Source organism: Myotis lucifugus, unplaced genomic scaffold (genome assembly GCF_000147115.1).
Source record: "Myotis lucifugus unplaced genomic scaffold, Myoluc2.0 scaffold_355, whole genome shotgun sequence".
NCBI classification, from domain to species: Eukaryota; Metazoa; Chordata; class Mammalia; order Chiroptera; family Vespertilionidae; genus Myotis; species Myotis lucifugus.
Genome location: NW_005871403.1, coordinates 1,028,953 through 1,036,471, shown reverse-complemented (window position 1 = coordinate 1,036,471; position 7,519 = coordinate 1,028,953).

Here is a 7,519-nt window from a genome sequence, read left to right as displayed (position 1 = left end):
GGCAGGGCCACCTCGCCAGACCCGTCTGACCGATCCAGTCACATCCGCTGCGCGGGGAGGAAAGCAGACGTGCCCACTTTTCTTCACCCCTGCACCCCTTTCATGAGGCAGCTGCTGAACGTTGCTCAAGGGAATGTTCATGGATTAAACAAGGAGGCCTCTGGACTGAGGTGGCTCTAATACCTTAGCAACCCACTTAAGCAAACCCAAACCCAAGCCTGTAACTGCCTCAAGGTTAAGAAATCAAAACCCGAGGACCACCCCTCACACAGCCAGCGAGGCATTTCCCAGTCAGACAGCGGCCTCAGCTGTAGCCGAGCAAACCGTTCCTTCCTTCACGGCGGCCTCTTCCCTGTAAGTCTCCCTTCAGCTGCTCCCGGCAGCGTGGTCCTGGTCACTTCTGCCTGGTGCTGCCTAATTCAAACAGATTTTTGCTCAAATAAACCCTTAATTTTTTTAAGCTTTAAAAAATGTGATTAAGAGTGGTAAGTCTATTTACCTGCAATTCTCCTGATCTAAGAAAAAAAAAAAGTATATCAGTTTGCAATACATATGCAAGAAAATAACGGAAGCATAAAGGATAAAAGGTAGGCAAAATCTTTCCAGGGAAAAGAACAAGGCAGAAGGCATTCTAAATAATAAAATGGAGACAATAAGCAAGTGAAAGTACATTTTAAAATCTTTTTGAATAAAAAAAACTTTTTAAAAATGATACAAGTAATACACTATCATTGTGCAAATGCTACCACAAGGAGTGACGGTTCCTCCATTCCCTTCTGGCCTCTTCTGAGACTTTCTTACATATTCTTACAAACCTGCTCTCTCGGTTGGATTTTTTAAAAATATACGAATAGGGTAATACTGTTCTGTAACTTGCTTTTCCCCCCCACTCGGTAGTACAACATAAACCCCTTGTGGTTCAGTATCTACAGATCTGACTCATATTTAATGAGCGGATGTCACTCATGGTCAGTGTTGTGGATAAACTAATTTATTTTACCAATTTCTTTAAGGATGGACAATTAGGTTGACTTCCTTGTTTTGCTATTATAGGTGATGCTGAAATGAATCATCTTTCACATATAATGTAAATGTCTTTTACGTATAATGTTAAGTATTTACTGCCGCCTGGAAAGCGTCCAGAGCAGGAATACATGGATCCTCCACGGCTCCCACACGGCTCCCAAGGCGCCAGGCCCACGTGCCCACACAGCCGGCGTGGGGAAGCTTGGTGCCGCCGTCTGTCTCCACTCTGTCCCCAACTCTTTCAACTCTTAATACGCCTCAGTTTATCGTTAACAGGAGAAAGGAAATAATAACTGAAGCTCAGTTAAGTTGACGGGTTATATTCTGATTCTGCCACTTTCTTACTGTGCTGTCCTTGGGCAAGTCACTTATTCTCTTTAGCTTTTCTTCCTTGGTCATACTAGGAATTACCATATGGCCCAGCGAATCACATCTGGGTATAGACCCAAAAGCACTGAAAGCAGGGACTCAAACAGATATCTGTACCACGTTCACAGCAGCATTTTCACAAGAGCCACAAGGCGGGAGCAACCCCAGTGTCCACTGGTAAAAGGGATCAGCCAAAGGTGGTATGTCCATCCAATGGTTCTGACCCATCCTTAAGAAGTTCTGACATTCCCACACAACATGCGAATGTTATGAACACTGAAAACATTAAGTGAAATAAGTCACAAAGAAGACAAAACATATGCCTCCGTTCATATGAGCTCCTTACATGAGGGCCCCCGAGTAATCAAGTCATAGACACAGAAAGTAGAAGGGTGGTTGCGAAGGCCGGGGGAGGGGTAGGGGAGTTGGCATTGACTGAATATAGTTTGTTTTGCAACATGAAGAGTTCTGGAGATCGACTGGACAACAATGTGAATATACATAACACTACTGAACTTTAAAATGTTTAAGACTAGTAATTTTATGTTATATGCATTTTACTACAATTGAAAATGTTTTTAAAAAAATCAAATGCTCACAGAAAGTATTGATACAAGAAGTAAATGAGTTAATACATATGGAAATACCTGGAACAGTAGACATTTAAGAGACGTTAGGGTCTTTTTTCTTTCTTTCTTCCTTAAATCCTGGTCCTGACTCCTGATGTTTTAAAGATGTAGACCAGTGATTTTCAACCTGTGTGCCTCACGAGTTTTTAAAACACACAGCACCTGACCAGTCAGGGCACTGACCTCTCTTCCCTTAGAGCAGTGGTTCTCAACCTTCTGGCCCTTTAAATACAGTTCCTCATGTTGTGACCCAACCATAAAATTATTTTCGTTGCTACTTCATAACTGTAATGTTGCTACTGTTATGAATCGTAATGTAAATATCTGATATGCAGGATGGTCTTAGGCGACCCCTGTGAAAGGGTCGTTCGACCGCCAAAGGGATCTCAACCCACAGGTTGAGAACCGCTGCCTTAGATTATCAAATAAAAACATGACAACAGCCAGCACAGCAACAGCCATCTGGTATGAATTACTCTAAATTGAACCTTTTTTTTTTTTTGGTCACTAGAGGAGCCCAATTTATAAACAGGCCAGACTTTCCCTTTATGTCAAAGAACACTGAAAAAGTTCCTGGGTTCTTAAGTCAATAATCTGCATAATGAATCTTGTTGCAAAACAAATCTTTCTGAAGAGGAGAAAGAGAAGGAGGAAGAGAAAAAGACTCAAAAAACACCTTGAGCTTGGCTTGTGGCATTTTGATTCCCATAGAATGTCTTTTGTTGAGTGTAGAAGTGTATGTGTTAATGTAATAGCATATGTAGGTAGAGATGTCTCTACATTATGTGCTAATTAGACCAACAGCATTAGACATATTTTCTTAATTGGTCTTATACCAACCTTTTCGAGTAGATAGATATGCTAACCTTCATTTTTTTAAAATTTATATTTATTGTTGAACATATTACAGATGCTGCCTCCCTCCACCCCGCCCCCCTCACATTGACCACCTCCACCCCACTCCCACCGCATCCCCAGGTCTTCCCTGCACTATTGTCTATCCACAGACTATGTATATATGCATATAAGTTTTGGGGTAATCTATTCCCTCCCCTCCCCCTTTCCTCTGAAATTCGTCAGTCTGTTCCATGCTTCCATGTCTCTGGATCTTTTTTGATCCTCAGTTTATTTTGTTACTTAGATTCCACATATGAGTGACCTCATGTGATACTTGTCTTTCCCTGACTGGCTTATTTCACTTAGCATGATACTCTCCAGGTCCTTCCATGTTGTCTCAAAGGGTAAGAGATTCTTCTTTTTTATAGCTGCATAGTATTCCATGGTGTAAATGTACCACAGCTTTTCTATCCACTCATCTGCTGATGGGCACTTGGGCTGTTTCCAGATCTTAGCTATTGTAAATAATGCTGCCGTGCATATATTATTTCTGATTGGTGTTTCTGGTTTCTTAGGATATAGTCCTAGAAGTGGGATCACTGGGTCAAATGGCAGTTCCATATTTAATTTTTTAAATAAAGTCCACACTGTTTCCCATAATGGCTACACCAGTCTGCATTCCCACCAGCCGTGCACGAGGGTTCCCTCTTCTCCTCATCCTCACCAGCACTTGTCGTTTGTTGATTTGTTGATGGTAGCCATTCTGACAGGTGTGAGGTGGTACCTCATTGTCGTTTTAATTTGCATCTCTCTGATGATCAGTGACATTGAGCATTTTTTCATGTCTCTTGGCCATCTGTATGTTCTCTTTGGAGAAGTGTCTATTCAGGTCTTCTACCCATTTTTTAATTGGATTGTTTGTCTTCGTTTTGTTGAATTGTATGAGTACTTTATATGTTTTGGAAATTAACCCTTTATCAGATGGATCATTGGCAAATGTGTTCTCCCATACAGTGGGCTCCCTTTTCATTTTGTCTATGGTTTTTTTTGCTGTGCAGAGCTTTTTATTTTGATGTAGTCCCATTTGTTTATTTTCTCCTTAGCTTCCTTTGCCCTAGGACAGTGATGGCGAGCCTTTTGAGCTCGGCGTGTCAACATTTTGAAAAACCCTAACTTAACTCTGGTGCCGTGTCACATATAGAAATGTTTTGATATTTGCAACCATAGTAAAACAAAGATTTATATTTTTGATATTTATTTTATATATTTAAATGCCATTTAACAAAGAAAAATCAACCAAAAAATGAGTTGGCGTGTCACCTCTGACACGCGTGTCATAGGTTCACCATCACTGCCCTAGGAGATGTATCCATAAACATATTGCTATAAGAGATGTCTGAGATTTTGCTTCCTATGGTTTCTCCTAGGATTTTTATGATTTCCCTACTTACATTTAGGTGTTTTATCCATTTTGAATTTATTCTTGTGTATGGTATAAGTTAACGGTCTAGTTTCTCTTTTTTCTTTTCTTTTTTTTTTTCACATGTATCTGTCCAATTTTCCCAACACCATTTATTGAAGAGACTGTCTTTACTCCATCATATGCTCTTGCCTCCTTTGTCAAATATTAATTGAGCATAATGGCTTGGGTTGATTTCTGGGTTCTCTGTTCTGTTCCATTGGTCTATATGCCTATTCTTGTGCCAGTACCAGGCTGTTTCGAGTACAGTGGCTTTGTAGTATAGCTTGATATCCAGTATTGTGATCCCTCCAACTTTGTTTTTCTTTCTCAAGCTTGCTGTGGTTATTTAGAGTCTTTTTTGGTTCCATATAAATTTTTGGAGTGTTTGTTCTAGAGCTGTGAAATGTGGCATTGCTATTTTAATGGGGATTGCATTGAATCTATAGATTGCTTTGGGTAACATGGACATTTTAATGATGTTAATTCTACCAATCCATGAACACAGTATATTCTTCCACTTGTTTATATCTTCTTCTATCTATTTTTAAATGTTCTGTAGCTTTTTGAGTTAAGTTAACCTCCTTGGTTAATTTATTCCTAAGTATCTTCATTTTTTTGTTACAATGGTAAATGGGATTTTTTTTTTAGTTTCTCTTTCTTAGAGTTCATTTTTGGTGCATAAAATGCCATTGAGCCCAGCCAGTGTGGCTCAGTGGTTGAGCATTGACCTATTAACCAGGAGTTCACGGTTCAATTCCTGGTCAAGGTACATGCCCGGGTTGTAGGCTCCATCCCTAGTATGGGGCATGCAGGAGGCAGCCAATCAATGATTCTCCCTGACCATTGATGTTTCTATCTCTCATTCCCTCTCCCTTCCTCTCTGAAATCAATAAAAATATATTTTTAAAATGCCATCAATTTGGGGGTATTAATTTTGTATCTGCTACATTGCCGAATTCATTTATTAAATCTAGTAGTTTTTTGGTGGAGTCTTTAGGGTTTTCTATGTACAATATCATGTCATCTGAGAATAATGAGTTTTACATCCTCCCTTCCAGTTTGGATGCCTTTTTTTTTCTTCTTCTTGTCTGATCGCTGTGGCTAGTACTTCCAGGACTATGTTGAATAAAAGTGGTAAAAATGATCTTCATTTAGAAATGAGAGAACCTAATCAGAGAAATACAGTATTGCCCAGATAAAGAGGCAGAGCCAGAATTACGAGGCTGTGTCTGTATCACCTCCAAAGCACATGTTCTTAATACATCTGGGATGGCAAAGAGCTTTTCTCATCCTGGCCAGTGGCTCAATGGTTAGAGCGTCCGCCAAAGCACCAAGGGTGGTGGGTTCAATTCCCAGTCAAGGGAATGTACCTGGGTTGCAAGTTCCATACCAGGCCCCAGGCGGGGCATGTGCGGGAGGCAACCAATTGACATGTCTCTCTCCCCTTTCTCTCTCTCTCTCTCTCTTCCTCTCTCTCTCCCTCTCCCCTTTCTCTCTCTCCCCTTCCTCTCTCTCTCTCTCTTCCTCCCTCCCTTTCATTCTCTCTAAAAATCAATGGAGAAAAGACCCTTGGGTGAGGATTAACAAAAACACAGAGACGGTTCTCCAGGCGTCCAGCTCTGCTCTATCGGGCACGGGGCCTCGCGCCGTGTGCTGAGAGCCTCAGACAACTCCGCAGAACAGAGCGCTGCGTCCGCTCGCCCGCCTGTGTGCCCTGCCACTGCCTCTCCCGCCTACATCATACTGGGCACGAGTCTGGAGCAGAAATCGGAAGAAAGCCTTTTTCTGTCCGTCTGGCCAATGTTGGCCTGTCCTCTGAGAAAGAGCCCAGCACCGGATGCTCACGGGGGCCCACGCCTGGTCCTGCCGGCGTGGGGCCGGGCTAGGCCTTGTGCTCGCAACCCTGTGCTTCCTCGGGAGAGAAAAGGTGTTTCCCGGCCCCCAACCCGTAAGCGCCGACCAGGCAGACAAGCTTTGGGGAGCAGAGAGCCGTTGTCTTTCTCAAGCACAACGGTCACTAACAAGCATTCATTTCCCAGAAGGGCACATGAGGACATGTGAGCTCATGTCTGGCCCTGATTCAAGGCAAGATGATCTGTGAACACAGTGCCCTGGGGCCAGGCTGGGCAGCATTCCCAGGGCGGCCAAGGCAGTTACTTGGGCAGCGTGGAACCCTCAAGGCTCCCTTGTCGTGGGAGGGAACAAAGGGGGGAGCAAGCTCTTCATTTAGAGCGTGGGTCAAACCACACAGGTGAAAACACCTTCCCAGACCACGTCCTCCCTCCCCAGCCCGCCTGCTGCGCCTCCCTCTCCTCCTGCTTTGCTCAGAGGCTGAGGCCAATCCAAAGTGTTGACAGAGACGAGCGTGCGCCAGCAGCTCACTAGGGTCTGGCAGGGAAGGGCTGCCTTGGCGCCGATGACCATTGCCAGGCAGGAGCCCAGAGGCAGAGGGCCAGCCCTGGAGCGGGTGCGAGTGGAGCTGCACCCCCAGGAGCACATGCCCCCCCCCCCCAGGCGCTGGGCTCTGGGTCCGGGAGAGGGCCTGCCTGAGACTGCCAGCGCTGCGGTCTGTGCCTTGCATGGGGCTGCCTTGCCCACCCACACAACCTCTGTGGCCCTTAGAGAAGTTAAGCAGCATAGGCCACACCCAGTTGGTATTTTCAAAATTTTGCATAAACAGAGTAAAAGACGCAGTTCCTATAACTAACCCCCCTGGCTGGAGAGGCCACAGGTGCTGGCACGGCTGAGCGGCCAGCAGGAGCCCAGGGGGCAGCAGTCCAGTGAGGCTGGTGCTGAATGGAAGCTGTGGTTGTCCATGGCCATGGCTGGGCCACCCTCTCAAGGCCATTCGTTCTAAATTCACTAGGTGTGTGGTCTCTGGGCCTGGTTCAGAGTAAGGGCCCTAACCAAGGCTTAGAGAACCACGGGCTAGAAGGACGTAACATTGGCCCCTGATAAGGCACCAGGCCAAGGCCTCACACTAATCCTAGGAGCTAAGCATCGATGTTATAACTACTTGGAGCAAAGAAACAGGCTCCCAGGGGCTGAGCAGTCACCCTCCCTTCACAGCGTTGTGCAAGGTCGCCGGCTCTCAGCATCGTCCCCTTTCCTGTTAGCAGCTCTCAGTGTGGAAGGGCCAGACGGCTAAAAGCTAGATTCCCAGACCCTTGCAGCCAGAGCTGTAGGTAAGAAGTAA